The sequence below is a fragment of the Pleurodeles waltl genome, chromosome 8 (genome assembly GCF_031143425.1).
Source record: "Pleurodeles waltl isolate 20211129_DDA chromosome 8, aPleWal1.hap1.20221129, whole genome shotgun sequence".
Taxonomy (NCBI): Eukaryota; Metazoa; Chordata; class Amphibia; order Caudata; family Salamandridae; genus Pleurodeles; species Pleurodeles waltl.
The window spans coordinates 911,215,723-911,236,500 of NC_090447.1; positions in this window are offsets into that span (position 1 = coordinate 911,215,723).

Below are 20,778 nucleotides of genomic sequence, written 5' to 3' on the forward strand. Positions count from 1 at the left end.
GGCAGTTCTTTACAGTGACCAAGCAGGTCACGGGTCAGCACAGCAGCAGAAGTCCATGGTGGTTCCTGGTGAGTCCCTCTAGCCTTATATGCCCAGTTCCAAAATGTCTCCAAGAGTTCCCAAATTGTGGGGAAAACTCCTTTGTACTTATACTCAGTTTTACAGTGTTTCAACGAAGAAGGGGGAGAGGAGGTTCCAACCAGTTACAACTGGTTCTGGGAGTGCCCCCTCTCTCCTCCAGCACAGGCTCCAAACATCAGTTGGGAGTAAACGACCCTATTGTGTGAGACCAGGGCACAGCCTTTACAAATGCAGGTGTGCCCCGCCTCTCCCTTCTCTCAGCCCAGGAAAACTATTCAGCATGCAGATGCACCTCTGTGACACGTCCACCCTCCCCGTGTGCATGCTGTCTAAAAAGTATGCACAAAGCCCAAATGTCACTATGCCCGGACGTGGATTGGAGTCAAGCTGCAAAACACCAGTCATAAGCACAGAGAAGTGCTCACTTTCTAGGTGTGGCATTTCTGTCATAGTAATAAAAAATCCACTTACACCAGTAAGCAGCATTTCCTACCACCATTACAACCATACCAAACATGCCTACGCTACCCCTCATAAATCAGACAATACCCCTATTAGAAATGGGGTTTCTGGTTGGCTAGGGTATGCACCTCAGCCAGGCAGAACCTACCCACTCTAGTCACGGCAAGGGAGTTACACGTCCAAGATAACCCCTGCTCACCCCCTTGGTAGCTTGGCACGAGCAGTCAGACGTATCCCAAAGGCAACGTGTAAAGCGTTTGCACAACACACACAACACACGTAATGCAAAATGTACACCACAAAGTAAACACAACACTGAGCTATGTAAAAATAATCTGTATTGCACAAAACATAATTAGACCAATATTGCACGCAAGTAATACCCTGCTACCTTAGCAGTTGTCAGAATGTTACACAAGTTACTAATACTCTGCAAGAATACGCAGTTGTCACAATAGAACACGTAAGTACTCAGGATTCTGCAACATAAGCAATAGTCAGGAATTACAGTAAAAGTTGTATGCACTTGTCATGAACAATTCCTAAATACCCATAAAGGAACATGAGAGAATATCTCACAAGTCATATAAATACATATCAGCTAGACATGCCCATAAAAAGGAACATTAGCACATATATGTAGGGGCGGGAAATAGGTAGGAAATCTAAAACATCCAAAAGTCTTACTAGGCTCCTAGAGCCCAGATTCCCTAAAAAAGTACCTGATTTCTGGTGAAGAGGCACTCCCCGTGCCTAGAAGATGAGCATAGGGGGGCCCCCGGCACTCCTGTGCACAAAACAGGGGCCACGTGGTGCTTTTGGGGGAGAGGGGCGGTCGGCACACTCTCCTCGTGAATGGGCCCCTCCAGGGGCCTACGTTCTTGGTGGGGGCCTGCCTCGGCCTCCTCACACCCTGTCCGTGGGGTGGGGGCCGGGCACGGCCCAACAAACAATTATGGGGCAAAGGCGGGAAGGGACCTCCATCGAGGTCTCCCTTCCCGATTCCAGCTGACAGAAAAATGCCCGACGTGTAGAAAAAGGAGCGTCCTGCTCCTGGGGCAGAGACCGGGGAAGGGGCACTCCCTGCGCCTTCCCCGAGTCCTGCTTGATGATCCTTGGGAGCTTGGACCCCTCCTGGGGCCCGAGGAGACACTCGCTCGCACCCGATGTGGTGCGCGAGTGTTGGAAGCTGTTCCCCGGCCGGCGGGACGCTTCCACAGGAAGAGGAGGTGGCTGGTGTCCCGGGGGTGCTCCTGGGAGCAGACCGTGCCCCGGGGGCGCCGTCGGGAACACGCCTGCTCCAGTTGGTGTGTCCTCGTGCCCTGGGGGCACTTAGATTAGTGCAGACCTCAAGCTAATGAAAGTCCAGCAACCCAGGCTGCGGCGGTGATTCGGGGGATAAAATAAAGTGCCTTTCAAAGCGCTAGAGCCAATCTGAGGCCCGGGCTGCGGCAGTGATTTTTCCTCCACAATTAAAAGAGTGCCTTTTTTTTTCAGAGTGCTTCAGCTGAGCTGTAGGGATATTTGCAGGGGTCAGGGGCCACAGCACCCTGCCCCTGGGAACATCAAGAAAGCAGGAAAAGTACAGGGCTGGTGGGCCCAGCTACAGGCCAGCACAAGGGGAGCAGATGGTGGCAGTTCCTTTTAGTGACCAGACAGGTCACAGGTCAGCACAGCAGCAGCAGTCCAAAGTGGTTTCCTGGTGAGTCCATTCATCAGCGTTCTGTGTCCAGTTCCAAGAATGTTCAAATTGTGGGGAAAATTCCCCTGTACTTATAATGGGCTTACAGAGTGTTTTTTTACAATGGTAAGGAGAGGAGGTTCCAGCCAGTTACAGCTGATTCTGGGAGTGCCCCCTCTCTCCTTTCAGCACAGGCTCCAAACATCAGTGGGGGTTTAACGACCCTATTGTGTGAGGCCAGGGCACAGCCTTTACAAATGCAGGTGTGCCCTGCCTCTCCCTTCTCTCAGCCCAGGAAAGTATTACAATATGTAGATGCACCTCTGTGTTTAGATGCCAGGTCCCTGTGGCAGGAAACTGCGCTTACAGGCTCTGCTCTAGCAGGCCTTAGATAGGTTTGACAGGCTACTTCAGTGGGTGGCGCAAGCAGCGCTGCAGGCCCACTAGTAGCATTTAATTTACAGGCCCTGGGTATAGGCATACCACTTTACAAGGGACTTATAGGTAAATTAAATATGCCAATCAGGTATAATCCAATCATACCAATTTTGTAAGGGAGAGCACATGCACTTTAGCACTGGTTAGCAGTGAAAAAGTGCTCGGAGTCAAAACGTCAGCCAACAAAGGTCAGAAAAATAAGGAGGCAAAAAGCAAAAAGTCTGGGGAATGAACCTGTAAAAAGGCCAGGTCCTACAACCCCCTACATATGAGACAGGGCATTTCTAAAACAATCCTATGAGAAGGCAGCACTCACAGCAGTGAGACACCAAGTTAGGCTGTTTGTCACTACCAGAAAAGGCCACGTAACCTGGTACATGTCCTGCCCTCTACGTACATAGCACCCTGCCCATAGGGCTAGCTAGGGCGTACCTTAGGGGTGACTTGCATGTAGTAAAAGGGGAGTTCTGGGCCTGGCAAGTAAGTTTAGATGCAAGGTCCCTGTGGCAGAAAACTGCACAAACAGGCCCTGCGCTCGCAGGCCTGAGACAGGTTTGAAAGGTGATTTCAGTGGGTGGCGCAAGCACCACTGCAGGCCCACTAGTAGCATTTAATTTACAGGCCCTGGGTATAAGGATACGACTGTACAAGGGACTTATATGTAAATTAAATATGCCAATTAGGTATAAGCCAATCATACCAACTTTAGATAGGAGAGCACCTGCACTTTAACACTGATCAGCAGTGATAAAGTGCTCAGATTCCTAGAGCCAACAGCGAGAGGTCAGAAAAAATAGGAGGAAGGAGGCAAAAAGTCAGGGGATGAACCTGCCACAAGGGCCAGGTCCAACACTGCACAAATCAACAGTACCAGCGCGGAGCAAGTTGCATTGATGTGGAAGCTCAGGTGGGTATTCATTTTATACAGCAGCCCATGTGCAATCTTCTGGCCATTTTTTAAATGTTCTAACATAGTTCCATGGTTAATGTGACTTCTAAAGATCACAATTTGAATCCTGAAGCCTAGAAGTTTGTAGTCTACTAAGATAGCTCAGTGGGTTACTAATTTTGATGCAGAGATTCTTGTGTAACCTGCACGTCACACATTCCACTCTTGGGGAAACCCCTTAGTGGGGGCTGTGCCTGTGAAAAAAATGACACATTCGTGCTCTTTCATTTTCAGTGAAGTTTCCTGACTGCGTTTTGTTCCATTAAATGCTAGTAAATCTAGGCTTTGGTGCCTAGACTTATATATACAAATGGTCTTCTGTACTCCAAAGAGTAAGTGCCCAACATTCCGAAACCTTTAATTTGTCAATCTTGTTTTTGTCATTCCAATTATTTAACATTTGAAGAGTTTACACACTCCCTTGGGATGTCTTGACTACATTGAAGGATATTGGACACATATTGTTACTCAACTGTGCTTATTTAAATGTTTTTTGGTGGATAAAAAGGAGAGTCAACCCATCAGGATGCAAACTTATGAGCATGGATCAAACACAGATCTTTGCAATCCATGTTTTAGCGCTCTTTGCAGACAGACCCAGCTTTGATGAATTTAGGGGCATATTTATACTCTGTTTGCGCCAAATTTGCATCAAACTTTTTGACGCAAATTCAGCGCAAACCTAACACCATATTTATACTTTGAGGCCCGACCCCGCGAACGTCAAAATCCAGCAGTGTGCGTCATTTTCTGGATACGGGAAACCACCTTGTGTTCCTGACATGCAAGGTATCCGTTCCCGTCCCAAAAATGACTTTAAGGCCTGTGCGCCTCATTTATACTCTGCGTCATTTTAACGCACAAGAGGGGAGGGCCTTAAAAAATGGAGCCCAGCCTGATTTGCACCGTTTTTTAATGCCTGGGTGAGGGCAGGCGTTAAGGGACCTGTGGGCTCATTTCCATGGACTCTAACCATGGAAGCAGTCCACAGGTGCCCTTCCCTGCCCCCAGGGGCACCTCCTGCCACCCACACCCTTCCCTGGGAGACACTAATGGATGGGGGGACCCATCCTAGGAAAGTAGAGGTAAGTACATATTTTTGTTTTTTTTTATGTGGCATAGGGGGGGCTAACTTGGGCCCCACTACATGCTCCTGTGCAAAATGGTCATGCCCAGGGGACAGAAGCCCCCTGGGCATGGCCATTGGGCAGGGGGGCATGACTACTGTCTTTGCTAAGACAGGAGTCATTTCAATAGGGGTTGTGCATCAAAAAATGGCGCAAGTACGGTTAGATCCATGATTTTTTACTCTAACCTGACTTGCACCATTTTTTGACGCACAACCCCCATTCTACCCTACGCCTGCTCTGCCCGGTTAGAGTCATTTTTTTTACTCTAACCAGCCCACAGCGCCGGCTAACGTCAATCCATAAATAAGGCACCCGCCTGGCGCATTGGAATGATGTTAGCCGGCAGTACATTTTTTTAAGCAAACCAGCACTGGCGCTGGTTTGCATTAAAAAGTATAAATATGGGCCTTAATCTCAGACGTGTCCAACTCAAAGCACAAGGACATCAACATATTTTAAAGTAAAGAAGACAACAGGTATGCAAGTCATTTTATCTAATGACAAAACAGTTTCACTACCAGTTGAAGACCACAAAGCATTTGTTTTACTCGAAACTGCAAAATCATAGTCCTGTTAGAAAATGTTTTCTGGTAGTTGATCGCCTATTTTGCACCGTGACTTTCCGAGATATACTCAGGGAAGTGTTGTGCGCTAGAAACTTCATATTCAGCAGGCTATAAATAATACTCAAGAAATCAATGTCTGGTTAGTGCGTTAAAAAAAATGTATTTCAATTCACACGAAAAAAATAATAAACTGGTCACAAAATTACATACTAGCAAAAATTGCGGGAGAAAATACCAATGGGAACACCCTCCGGAGCTTCACTCAAACTACAGGGAATGCAGAGTAAAGAAACTAGTAATTCAAGTGACCCCTTAAATATAGGCAGGACCTTATAGGTACAAGGCACTTTTAATAGTTTGCGTGGCAGCAGACTCTACCCGTAAAATCTCTATACCTCTCGTATGTTTATGATAAACGTGGTATACAACTGATCTACTGGCTTTACCATAGGGTGCCACAATCCATTCAATAATAAAATATAAGCATTTCTCAATTATTACTCACTGCAGGATGTTAACACAATTTTTTACTTTCACTATTGAAAAGTCATAATTAAGGCATTGATTTACACTCTGTAAGTAACAAACAGTACTACATACTGAACATTCTAATGAAAGTTTTATTTCACTATTGAGCCAGGTTACTTTTCAATTATTAGGAGTATAGAGAAATAATAATCCATACACAGTAGATGTAGGAGGCTGGCCTGGCTTATAGTGGGTACCCGATGGTACTTACACCTTGTGCCAGGTCCAGTTATCCCTTATTAGTAGATTAGTAGTGTTCTAGCAGCTTAGGCTGATAGAGGTAGCTATAGCAGAGCAGCTTAAGCTGAACTAGGAGGCATGCAAAGCTCCTTCTACCCCGCTTATATCATATAGCATTATTTCACACAATACTCAGAGCTACTAAATATAAAGGTACTTTATTTTAGTGACAATATGCCAAAAGTATCTCAGAGGATATATTCCCTTACACCCCGGATGAAGGTGCAAAAGGGCTGCCTCTGGGTGAAAGAAGCCAAAGATTCTGCAACAACGGAAGGAGCCAGGAACTTCTCCTTTGGTCAGAAGATGTCTCATGGCGTGCTTAAGGTTGCAGAGTTGTTTGCATGCAGAAAGACCGCAGACAAGCCTTTCTAGCTGCAAGTCATGTTTGAAGATTATGGGTGCTGCCAGGGCCCAGGAAGGACCAGGAGGTCCCCGTTTAGCGGAGGAGACAGAGGGGGCGCTCAGCAACAGAGAGAGCCCATGAAGAAGCAGGTAGCACCTACAGAAGCACTTGAACAGGCATTCAAGAAATCTGAGCACAGCAGTCGTCTCAGCACAACAAAAGAGGGTCCCACGAAGTCGGAGGTCAACTCAGCGAGTCGGGCAATGCATGACGGAGTGTTGTGGACCTGGGCTGTGCTGTGCACAAAGGAAGTCTTGCAAAAGTGCACAGAATCCCTAGCAGCTGCAGATCACACAGTACACAGGATTACTGTCTGGTGTGGGGAGGCAAGGACTTACCTCCATCAAATTTGGACAGAAGGACCACTGGACTGTCGGGGTCACTTGTATCTAGCTCCTGTGTTCCAGGGACCAAGCTCGTCAAGATGAGAAGGGACCCAGAGGACTGGTGATGGAGAAGTTTGGTGCCTGCGGTAGCAGGGGGAAGATTCCCTCGACCCACAGGAGATTTCTTCTTGGCTTCCAGTGCAGGGTGAAGGCAGACAGTCCTCAGAGCATGCACCACCAGGAAACAGTCGAGAAAGCCAGCAAGATTGGGCGCTACAATGTTGCTGGTAGTCTTCTTGCTACTTTGTTGCTGTTTTGCAGGCGTCCTGGAGCAGTCAGCGGTCGATCTTTGGCAGAAGTTGAAGAGAGAAGTGCAGAGGAGCTCTGATGAGCTCTTGCATTCATTATCTGAAGAGGAACCCACAGGAGAGACCCTAAATAGTCCTCAGAGGAGGATTGGCTTCCTAACCAAGTAAGAGCCTATCAGGAGGGGTCTCTGACGTCACCTGCTGGCACTGGCCACTCAGAGGCCTCCATTGTACCCTCATACCTCTGCATTCAAGATGACAGAGGTCTGGGACACACTGGAGGAGCTCTGGGCACCACCCCTGGGGTGGTGATGAACAGGGGAGTGGTCACTCCCCTTTCCTTTGTCCAGTTTCACGCCAGAGCATGGGCTGGGGGCTCCCTGAACCGGTGTAGACTGGTTTATGCAAGGAGGGCACCATCTGTGCCCTTCAAAGCATTCCCAGTGGCCAGGAGAGGCTACTCCTCTCAGGCCCTTAAAACCTATTTCCAAAGGAAGAGGGTGTAACACCCTCTCTCAGATGAAATCCTTTGTTCTGCCTTCCTGGGACTGGGCTGCCCAGACCCCAGGAGGGCTGAAACCTGTCTGAGGGTTGGCATCAGCGGTAGCTGCAGAGAAAACCCCAGAGGGCTAGTTTGGCAGTACCCGGGGTCCATGCTGGAGCCCCCGGGGATGCATGGGATTGCCACCCCAATACCAAATTTGGCTTGGGGGGTACAATTCCATGATCATAGACATGTTACATGGCCATGTTCGGAGTTACCATTGTGAAGTTACACATAGATATTGACCTATATGTAGTTCACACGTGTAATGGTGTCCCCACACTCACAAAGTCCGGGGAAATTGCCCTGAACAATGTGGGTGCACCTTGGCTAGTGCCAGGGTGCCCTCACACTTAGTAACTTTGCACCTAACCTTCACCAAGTGAGGTTTAGACATATAGGTGACTTATAAGTTACTTAAGTGCAGTGCAAAATGGCTGTGAAATAATGTGGACATTATGGGCCATATTTATACTTTTTGACGCAAAACTGCGCTAACGCAGTTTTGCGCCCAAAAAATTAGCGCCGGCTAACGCCATTCTGAAGCACCATGCGGGCGCCGTATTTATTGAATGGCGTTAGCCGGCGTTAGCCGACCGGCGATGCCAGGTGTGCGTGAAAAAAAAGCGACGTACACCAGGCAGCGCCGGCGTAGGGAAAAATGGCGTTTGGGCGTCCCAAAATGGGGCAAGTCAGGCTGAGGCAAAAAAATCGTCTTAACCCGATTTGCGCCATTTTTTTGGGGCGCCCAGACGCCATTAACATTACTCCTTTCTTAGCAAAGACAGGAGTCATGCCCCCTTGCCCAATGGCCATGCCCAGGTGACTTATGTCCCCTGGGCATGGTCATTGGGCATAGTGGCATGTAGGGGGGCACAAATCAGGCCCCCCTATGCCAAATTTAAAAAAAAAAAAAATACTTACCACAACTTACCTTTTCTTCCCTGGGATGGGTCCCTCCATCCTTGGGTGTCCTCCTGGGGTGGGCTAGGGTGGCAGGGGGTGTCCCTGGGGGCAGGGGAGGGCACCTCTGGGCTCATTCTGAGCCCACAGGTCCCTTAACGCCTGCCGTGACCCAGGCGTTAAAAGAGGCGCAAATGCGGGGTTTTTTGCCCCGCCCACTCTCGGGCGTCATTTTTGCCCGGGAGTATAAATACCACGCACATGCCTGGGAGTCATTTTTTAAGACGGGATCGCCTACCTTGCATCTCATTAACGCAAGGAAGGTGTTCACACCAAAAAATGACGCTAACTCCATGAACTTTGGCGCTAGACGCGTCTAACGCCAAAGTATAAATATGGAGTTAGTTTTGCATCGAATTTGCGTCGAAAAAAACGACGCAAATTCGGCGCAAACGGAGTATAAATATGCCCCTATTTCACTCTGGCTGCAGTGGCAGTCCTGTGTAAGAATTGTCTGAGCTCCCTATGTGTGGCAAAAGAAATGCTGCAGCCCATAGGGATCTCCTGGAACACCAATACCCTGGGGACCTAGGTACCATATACTAGGGAATTATATGGGTGTTCCAGTGTGCCAATCAGAATTGGTGAAAATGGTCACTAGCCTGCAGTGACAATTATAAAAGGAGAGAGAGCATAAACACTGAGGTTCTGGTTAGCAGAGCCTCAGTGAGACAGTTAGGCACCACACAAGGAACACATACAGGGCGCAACTTATGAGCACTGGGGTCCTGGCCAGCAGGATCCCAGTGACACAGGCAAAAACAAGCATACACACCAGTAAAATGGGGGTAACATACCAGCCAAGAAGGTACTTTCCTACAGTAGATCAAACCAATTAGCTTCAAGTCTGTATGAGTACAGCCTAGCTCTCCCCTGGGTCAGTCATTGAAGACATTGGTAGACTTAACATATCTGTGGCCTTTCAGGAGGGGCACTGCTGCTCCTGGGTGCCCTCTCCGCACTTCCTGTCGTGTCTGTGACATCAATAGAAAATGTACACAAATGTCTTCAGACAAGCAGGATGTTTATGGAGTGCTCATTGCTACCTCAGCTGGCCAGGAAATAAACACTTTCTTTCTACTTTTTATTTATAATGGAGAATTGGGTTTTCACCCGCAGGTGCACCATTCTTGGGGAGACATGCATATCAGCCAGTTGGATCTCGGCAGCTCCTGACCAGTGGGATCCCTTTCAGTTCTTCATCCACCCCAGCTCTTGTTTCTTACTGGCAGACTGGTGACTCAAATCCTCACTGCTCCTGCATACACCAAAGTATGTGAAGAGATATGATGAGAACCTCAGATCTATGCTGCATGTGGTGTAGACGGGGGAGCTCTGCTACTCCCAGGGTCAGTTCTCAAAGGCTTCTATATTCCCTAGGCAAGAAATAACATACCCCCTCCCCTCATAGAGAGCGTCTTTTGATGAATTGTGCATGGGCTCCCCTGGGTCTATCTTCAGAACTACTCAGTACAATAGCCACTTGGTACAATAATTTCTGTCCATGACCCAGCATCCCACAGACCTAAGTGTATCTGCTGACAACACAGAGGCGGCAAGCCTGAAGTAGGTTATCTCTGGCCCAGATGGGCTGTGTTCAATGTGAGCAGTGGGATTTTTCTCTGGTTGACTCGCTCCAGTCATCACAAATGTTATTTTGGGCTTCTTGTTCTTAAGGTTTTTGGCAATTTCTTGTTGATGCTTCTTACTTGCTTTTCTACAGCCCATAGGCACTGCTGCTGACTCCTCCTTAGAATCAACCTTGTTCGGCTTTGGACCTAACCAAACCCTTCATGGCACTACCTTGCTTCACTGTTACTACTGCACAACTCCCAGAACCTGTCAGTAATTGTGGAAGGGAGCATCCTTGTAATTCACTGCATTGTAATCCAAGATTTGAGGTCTACAGACATCCTAGAGCAGAACAAATCTGGGAGATTGGACTAGTCAGGTGAAATCAGAAAATTGAGGCAACCACCTATTGCCTGTAATTTTCTGATTTTGTCTTACCTTGCTTGCATAATTAAATATTTAGCATCTCTAGATCAGAAGTTAAACGTATCTTTGTTAGAAGAAACATTCAAATCATTTAAGCAGACATAAATATAATCAGATAAAGAAATGCTGAAGGTGGGCCTGATTCACAAAGCAATTTGTGTAACTAAGTTAATCTGTGGTGAGCAAAGAAAAAACAACTATATGGGTGAATTAAGAAACATGTACCACAGAATAAAGACCAGAAAGCATTGAGAAGGAGGGAGAAGCAGGCATGTAGAAAACTGGGATGAGCGCAAGCAGAAAGCAGTGAGAAGGAGGTAGAGGCAGGCAGCAGACATGGACAAAACTGGGCTGAGCAAAAGTACAAAGCTGTGAGGAGGAAGAGGCAGGCAGGCACAAAACCAGGCTGAGTGCAAAGAGAATGCAGTGAGAAGGAGGGAGAAGCAGGCAGCAGGTACTCACAAAACCAGGCTAAGCTCAATGAGAAAGCAGTGAGCAGGAGGGAAAGACAGAGAGCAGACAAGGGGAAAACTGGGCTGAGTGCAAAGAGAAAGCAGTATGAAGGAGGGGAAGACAGGCAGAAGCCACACACAAAACGGGGCTGAGCACAAGGAAAAAGTAGTGAGAAGGGAGAAGAAGGAAGTAAAAAAGGGGCTGAATGCAAGGAGAAAGCAGTGAGAAGGGGGAGAAGCAGATAGCAGGCATGCACAAAACTGGGCTGAGAGCAAGGAGAAAGCAGTAAGAAGGAGGAAAAAGAGGGAAGCAGGCATGCACAAAACTGGGCTGAGAGCAAGGACAAAGCAGGGAGAAGGAAGGAGAGGGAAACAGGAGGCACACACAAAACTGATCTGAGCACAAGTAGAAGGTAGTGAGAAAAAGGGAGAGGCAGGCAGCAGACACGCATAAAACCGGGCTGAGATCAAGAAGAAAGCAGTGAAAAGGAGGGAAAAGAGAGCAGCAGGTACATACAACACTGGACAGAGCACAAGCAGAAAGCAGTGAGAAAGAGGGAGATGCAGACATCAGGCACTCACAAAACCAGGCTGAGCTCAAGGAGAAAGCAGTGAGCAGGAGGGAAAGAAAGACAGCAGGCATGGAGAAAACTGGGCTGAGTGCAAGGAGAAGGCAGTGAGAAGGTGAGAAAGATTGACAGCAGGCATGCATAAAACCGAACTGAGGGCAAGCAGAAAGCAGTGAGAAGAAGGGAAAGACAGGCAGCAGGCATGCACAGAACTGGGCTAAATGCAAGGGAAAACGAGAGAAAAGCAGGCAGCAGTCACGCACAAAACCGGTCTGAAAGCAAGGAAAAAGCAATGAGAAAGATTAAGAGTCAAGGAACAGGCACTCACAAAGCTGTGCTGAGTGCAAGGAAATAGCAATGAGAAGGAGGGAAAGACAGGGTTGGACAAAACCAGGCTGAGAGCATGCACACAGCAGTGAGAAGGAGGGAGAGGCAGGCAGCAGGCACACTCAAAACCGGCATGAGTGCAAACAGAAAGCAGTGAAAAGAAGGTAGAGGCAGGCAGCAGGTTGCACAAGACTACTCTGAGCGCAAGCAGAAATCAGTGAAAAAGAGAGAAAGGGGGACAGCAGGCACACACAAAACCGAGCTGAGTGCAAGGAGAAAGCAGTGAGAGGGTGGGAAAGGAGGACCTTAGGCAGGCATAAAAACAAGCTGAGCACAAGGAGAAATCGAAGAGAATGAGGGAGAGGCAGGCAGCAGGCATGCACAAAACTGGGCTGACTGCATGAAGAAAGCAGTGAGACGGAGGGAGAGGCAGGCAACAGGCATGGACAAAACCAGGCTGGGTGCAAGGAAAAATCAGTAAGAAGGAGGGAAAGGAGGACAGCAGGTGAATGCATCAGTGATCTACTGGAACACAATTTGTATGTGACTGGGTCAAGTGGGTTCTTTCTAGCCCTCTGCTGGTAAGAGCAGAGTCCATAGCTCTCCCTTTAAATTGCTATGAGTATGCAAATATGCAAATCTCCTGAAAACGTTACCCATTTGGCCCTATCCCACCCATCTTAGTAGTATCCAAAGATCTTCCTGCCTTTTGCGAGGATGATTGAGAGCTTATCAAGCAGCCCTTCATTACCTGCCAATTTTGGTGAGGACTTCTTGAAGCAGAGGAATATGAGGAAATCTCCACCAAATAAAGAAGCAATGAATTCATACAGTGAAGAGGAAGAACCATTGTTTGGTGGAGATGTACCTCTTTGTACTCTTGTTGTCTTCCCTATAAGAGGAGTCATGTTCTCAAATATTTCTGGATAAAGAGGCTCCAGGAACAATCATATTACAAAAACACACACAAGGTCACTGGTGACATTTCCTTGTGCTCCCTTATGCAGCTGTAGTGTAGAATACGCACTAGACCTTTACCCAAGGAGGCCGAAAGAACTCCACTTGGAAAGATATTTTGTGTAAAGCTGCGGACTCTTGTTGGATAAAGGGGCAGGTGATGTTCCTTTGTAGCTGAGTCATTCACACAGCTAATGACATGCCCACACAGACACTCACACACTTACTCACAGACATACTCAGACACTCACTCAGACACTCATGTACCTACTCACAGAGTCACTCAGGCATTCACACACCCACTCATAGACCATCTCAGACATTCATGCACCCACTCACAGATCCACTCAGAGACTCATAGACACAATCAGAAACTCATGAACTCAGTCATAGACACACGCAGAGACTCATGTACCCACTCATAGACCTACACAGACACTCATGCTCCCACTCACAGATCCTCTTAGATACTCAGGCACCCACTCATAGACCCACTCGGAGTCTGATGCACCCACTCGAGACCCACTCAGAGACTCATGCACCCACTCACAGATCCACTAAGAGAATCATGCACTCACTCACAGACCCACTTAGACACATATGAACCCACTCACAGACCCACTCATTAACGCACCCACTCACAAACCCACCCACACATTCATGCACCCACTCACAGACCCACTTGGGCTCAAGCACCCACTCACAGACCCACTGACACACAGACCCACTTAAACACTCACACACCCACTTACTGACCCACTCAGAGACTTACGTACCCACTGACACACCCACTCATACACTCCCACACCCATTCAAAGACCTACTGAGACACTTATGCACTCACTCATACACTCACTGTCAAAGGTTAGAGGTTACAGTTAGGAAATACATTTAAAAAAACTTAGAAACTTAGAAATTCACTTAAAAACAAAGGTTCCAGGGATAAATATATATATATATATATATATATCTATGTATATATATATATATATATATATATATATATATATATATATATATTACAAAAGGAAACAGGACACGCACTCCCGGAGACTGCAAATAAACTTATCTTTAATTTATCTCAGTTGTCATCTTGTTGGCAATAAGGTTCAATCCAGCACCACGACGCGTTTCGACTTGCCAGTCTTTTTCAAATGGTTTCTGCTCTCATGAACAGGCAACTTTCTGACATTTCTGATCCATAATATTACTGCAAAACGAGGCTCCTGTCACATAATGATGCCACACGTATATTTCAATCCATAATAACAGCCTCTGCGCTTTTGTTTCCAATGAAGTCAGTAAGTCACTCTTCTCCTGCTGGCTTTTCTGTAAAAATCAGCCGTCATGATTGGGTAAGCGGCATTCTGGTATTTATAGTCCCACAGTTTACTCAGCTGTTAACACTCGAGGCCCTTCTTCTGTTAATTGCACTCACTTTCCTTCCTGCTTAAAGACACACGACTTGCCAATAATTTCAGAAACTCTAGATTTTAACATGCTCTCTATATCGTTGGTGATCCAAAATAATATAGTCCCACTTTGAAATAACAACCTGCTTTACAATCGAGCATGTAAAAATAATCATTTCCAAGGTCTTTTACTTTCTCTCCAAACTCGATGTTAATGTCACGTTCACATCCCAAATTGCCAGCCTCTGTGTTTCAAAAAACTGTTAGCTACTTTCCGTTTGCCGCTCCCAATGGACAAAACTAAAAATACGTTAACAGTCTCCGGACCCACAATTTAGGGCCACATCGGCATAATAGGATAATATTTGGTCACTACTCACCATATTTCCCAGTAAGATAGTGCCAAGGAGAAAGCATAAAGCGCTGATAGAAGTCGTCTCATTTTACTAATCTTCCAGTGTAAATACACACGCAGGGAATAAGTATCCCCTTGCCATCTCCAAAAATATCCCCATGCCGGGCTCAGTCGCTGTAAATAAATTCATCTCAATACACGGTCCTACAAAGCGACGTGCCTTGCTGCTGGTGCTGTGTCAGGGTAAAGGACCAACCCTATAAATTACAAAAGGAAACAGGACACGCACTCCCGGAGACTGCAAATAAACTTATCTTTAATTTATCTCAGTTGTCATCTTGTTGGCAATAAGGTTCAATCCAGCACCACAACGCGTTTCGACTTGCCAGTCTTTTTCAAATATATATATATAGATATGTACAGTTAAGCAAAGAATGACACCGCACTCCCAGGAATAATAACGTTTCTCCTTTGTTTATAAAAAGCACTCAGTTGCCATTGACATGTTTCAACTGTTGACTATCCGTCTTTCTCAAAATGGTATCAGAGTTGAATGAGTCCTTCTTTGCTGATCATTCATACGTTTCATTAAGAGGCATTCTGGTAGTTGGAGTCTAATGTTCTTTACTTTGGATGAAGTGTATAAATGATCAGCAAAGAAGGACTCATTCAAATCTGATGCCATTTTGAGAAAGGCGGTTAGTCGAAACGCATCAATGGCAATTGAGTGCTTTTTATAAACAAAGGAGAAAGTTTATTATTCTTGGGAGTGTGGTGTCTTTCTTTGCTTTATCATATATGGTGGGGATGATGGTATACCCCAAAAGACCAGCACCAGCAGTGAGTGCATGATGCCCTGAGAGCAATATGTTTATATATATATATATATATATATATATATATATATATATATATATATATATATATCTCCACCCACTCTAAATCTCTTGGGTAGTTGAATGGATAAACCTCCAATGGCCCTTGCTCTGTAGATCTGTTGGAGAAATGTGTTAGTGGAGGAACATTCAGTTTTTCAGAAATCTACCAAACTCTGAATCATTCCAATTGTATGATAGATAAATGATTTGATAACGTATTTCATTTGGTCTAGAAATTAATATCAAAATAAAGCAATGTGCTACACTAGTGTGAGCTGTATGGGCATAAACTTGAGTTAGAATGGTACTATATGGCAGTCTTGACCTTTTTCTTATAAAGAGCAGATGCTCTGCAACACTGGAACTTTTCTTACAGTACACATAGATATCATGATAGTGGACTATAGAATACTCGCTGTACACCTATACTTCATGAGCAAAAATCCTTCTTATAATTAGAGTAAATATCTTAATAGCTTTTTTGCAAACTATATGACCTATGTTTAAGTGAGTTTAAAAATAAATGTGATCAAAGCTTGTATTCCTCTTTTGCTGTTATTTAAAAATGAAGGTTTAATAGTGTGTCTCTCTGCATGTTTCTCACTTTTGGTGGGACACTGTTACCAGGATCAGAGAGGTGTAAAAAGTGAGGTAGCTGGTTTAGGCATGCACCATATTGCTCCCCACACTAGCTGTGGCATAAAAACTGAGAAGATTAGGGGTGTTTCCTCTGGTTTATACTGTTAATATGCTGAGTATGTGTAAGGTATTTAAGTGACACACTGGAGGTGTACCAGCGGCAATCCAGTTGCCTCTTTCATGCACAAATGTGCTCTGTGACCAGTTACAGTGCTCCTCACTTACAAAGTCGGACTCTAGTGACTTTATTATTGAGATATACTGGGAAGCATCTGTTAGACCCATTTCCTACTGGCTATAGAACTGTGAAAGTGTCAAGACATTTGGATATAAACATAAACAAAACACATGATGCAACATCAGCCTGGAACAAGTGCCTTGTTATCTCAATTTCAAGGTCAAACAAAGAACAATATCTTGAACAGGGTAGTCTGAATTTTCATTTTGTATGCATAAAGGAATGCATCTTAAAATAGCATCTTGATGTTTGTGGTTATGTCAAACATTACAGAGATGACTTTGCAAATTTGATCTCAAATAAAATACAGTATATAAGGATTGCCACTTGATCACCTGTCAGGAGAGGTACTTCCCCCAGATTATCGTAACCAAGACACTGCCAAACCAGAAGACGATCCTGCCTACCAGAGAGGTTACCCCCCCATCACATTTTTTTAGGGAAAGCTGATATTGAGCCTGAGCCTGAGAGGAGTTGATGCTGATATTGAACATGTGTTTGGCTTTCTTTGGGAACACGTCCTTCCAGACTCCTGATAATTTCAGTGTTTTGCTGTAAATAAGGTATTGAGTGCACTCATCCACCCTCTAAAAAATCTAGATGAAAGTTAATATACTTTCCATGCTCTTCTAGCATAGCTCATGGAAGTAGTTTTTAGGGTGTTAGGTTTTTAGATGACATTTTAAACCATGTCAGAAAAGTTCATTCTGTTCTTGCTGTTCGCAACATGCAGTGCTCTATGTCCTTATTTTTTTATGGGTTCACCTGTTGAAATACACTAACTTTTTAGTTAATTTGTCTTTTTCTTTACACATCTTGTGTGTGTATGATTGAGGTGAATGAAAATGGCTTGTTTCTGATCACCACAATGTTGCTTAGACTATTAGTAACCCAAAAGCATTCAACCCACTTCAACTATTTATTGGGTAGATTCCAGAGAGGCTTCAAAACCCTGTCTTTCACATTCAGTGCTGGTGCATTGAACTAAGTTCACTTATGTCAATCGTGGGTGGGAAGCAAACCTTGTTGAGTTGAGGCAGAGACTCAGTTTATGAAACACCCATTACATTAAAACAAAGTCATAACAAGAAAAATAAGCTTTGTAACTACAGTAAAGTAGTAGGCACTTTAATAGATGTAATAGTTTCTTTAAGGGCAGTCACTATTAAACCTAAATTTAATACCTTTTGCTGGTTTACAACAGAACTAAAACAACAAAAGACCTGGTTAATAAAGTTTGAAGCTATTTGATGGAGAAACTATGATCCAACAAATAAAGGGCGTCATTATGAGCATAGCGATCCAGACCGCCATGCCGGCGGTGGTGGAAATTACCGCCACCGTCATGGCGATCTGTATCACCATATTACGGACACAAGGGGGACCGCCACTGATGGCCCTCCGCCACCGCCAGGCTACCAACGCGAGGCAGCCTGACGATGGTCGAGTACTCTATCTGACAAGGCAGCGCTGCAAGCAGCGCTGTCCTCCAGATAACAACCTGTGTTCCTCCAGCCTTTCCCTGGCGGTTCCCCGGCCAGGGAAAGGCTAGCAGAAGGGGTACTCCGGGGCCCCCGGTGGACCCTGCAAGGCCCATGCACTTAGCATGGGCAGTGCAGGGGCCCTCGTGCACAGCCCCATCATGCAGGTCACTGCCCGATTTACGGGTAGTGATATACGCGACGGGTGCTGTTGCACCCGCCACACTGTGGCACTGCTGACGGCTCCATGTGGAAGCGTCGGCAATGTCCAGGCCCAGTGGAATGTTGGTAATACGGCCGGCGGGGACTTCAAGAGGCTGGTGGTCTGTGTTCAGACCGACAGCATGAACACGGCAGGGATTCCCATTGTGTTCATAATGAGGGCCAAAATCAGGTTTACTCAAGCATTATGTAAATGCAATTACTCAATTAGCACATCAAAGAACAATACTCATGTAGAATGTCAGTGGCTAAAACACCTCTAAAGAATTTTTTAATACTATTGAGAGGCACAATTTCTAGTCTTTAAGCTCATTACCTCTCAGGACTTTGTCAATTAGGTAATTTATTTCAAAGAAAGAGTTGCCAAGCTTAGAGAAGAGCTTATTGCTAGTCAGGAATCTCCATCTAGAGTTTGCTTGAAAGAGATTGTGGGAACATATAGTCACACCTCCAAACTAACTGATTTAACTTTGATCTCTGTAGAAGAATGCAAAGCCCCTTTGGGGTGTAGCAGGTCACTGTCTTCACTCTTAGTCATTTGTCCAGACCAATTGAATAAAGATAATATATGGTTTGAGGCTCACTATGTTACAGAGATTATTAAGACATCTTTGGAGTCGGGGTGGTTCTGGATGAGTTTAGGAAAGCCATAATTTGCTCACTTTTTAAGAAACTGGGACTGAATATCAACAATCCAGCTAACTATCCCATATATTTTTCTTATTTGGCAAATCCACAAGAGAAAGTGGTTATAGCTCAACTTCAACTTTGTTTACAAGATAACAGCTTGGATGAGGCCCACTCTGGAGTCCATTCTATCATCTCCAAGATATTGATTTTCCATCTATCAATGGCAAGCAGGTGCTGTGTCTCTTAAATGCTATTGATGCAGTCTTGCTGGCACAGACAGGGAATGGGTGAAGGTGTCTTATTAATATCTTTGTAAATTACATGTACGACTTAGATCTGCATGTAAACATTACCAAAACCAATCATATTCTCTGTGGTGACGCTGGATGAAAAACTATCCCTACACTGACCATCGATGGGCAGCCTATTAGCCAATTGAAAGAGCTTTCTTATCTGGGGGTTACTTTTGACTGTAGGGGAAGCTGGCACCCCACTTTGTCTAAAAGATACCCCCTTTTCAACTCTTTGGTAGGGGCTGTGTTTGAGCTGACTGCTAGAGTTGGTAATAAACCAGTCTTACCCCTATTGGAGATGTAGAAACTCAAGTGTCTTCCCATTCTAACCTTTAAGGCATTGATTTGGCGATTTCGAGATTGTAGAAACCTCCCGCAAGAAGAAAATAGATTTTGCAGGTGCCTACTGGGGTAGGCATGGGAACTCGGTATTTTCACCTCAATGAAGAACTTGGTATTGGCTATGCTGAAAATGTTTATAAGGTTTGCTCCCTTTCAATTGTGGCTATCAAACTGGGGTAATAAGCATACAGATAACAGGGAGGTGATCCAGGACTGTTTGTTTTGCGATTATAGTTACAAAATTTCCAGGTTGCGCTATATTAAGAACATTGCAGATCGGTTGGGCAAGCCAGATCTGTTAATGTATCCCACTTACTTTACCCAAAGGTGTGGCTTTTTGAGCTTGGGCTTTTTGATTAGAATAGCAGGGGAAAACAGGAAGATAAGGGAACTTGTTAGGCCTGCTGTTAGTTATAATCTATTTTATTAATCTTGTTCCAGAATTGAACCCTGTCTCTCTCAACTTGAATATGTTTGGGAAAGGAATCTCCTGAGCAGGTTCTGGTTGGGTTCCATTAGGTGTAACCTCTGCTTTCCGCTAGCTCAGTTTAACCCTAAATGTATTTTGACCTGACCCTGTGATAATGTTTCTGTACAGACGCTAATGCACTTTACTCTTTTCTGTAAGTATTATTAGCTGTTTAGGCAAAGGCACCTTCTGCCACTTCTTAAAATCTCTGGATTTTGCCAAACTAGTCAATCATTTTCTTATTTAAGTATGCTTAATGAGCCTGCTGTGTGGTCTGCTGTTGGTGCCTTTTTAAAAAATGCTCTAAGATGGCGCAATGCTAATAGTTTTTAACAAGGTGTTGATTTTTCTTTTTTACACTATTGTTCTTATTTATATTTTATGCACATTTGTCTGATTATTTTATTTGTGTAGTTGTCCGCATCTTCACTATACTTTTATTTTGTATGTTCTTTTCTGATTATAAATCTATAATCGAATAAAGATGTTTCTATCTAGCAAAATAAAGGGAAAAACACTGCAATATATTAAAGAAATACTTCTTATATTTTAAAATCTTTATCATGTTCTTACATTAGGCTCATGTAATTTACATCTCAAATATTTTGAAGGTTCTACGTCTTCTTTAGCACTTAGGGAGGGGCCAGATCACTAGTTTGGCCTTGGCTCGACTGCAAAACCATTTGAAGACAGGGCACAGTGGGCAGTTGCCCAGCTCAGCATAATAAGGGGTCTGGTCCCTGCTCACACTCACAAGCACGACAAGCACATAATTGCACCAGAAGAATTTGCCAGGGTGGGTGTGTGCTGCTTGTTCAACTACTTCGCAGTGCCTCTTCTGTTTCCCTCCTCTCTGCTGAAACTCCTCAAATACAACATATTTTCCAATACTCA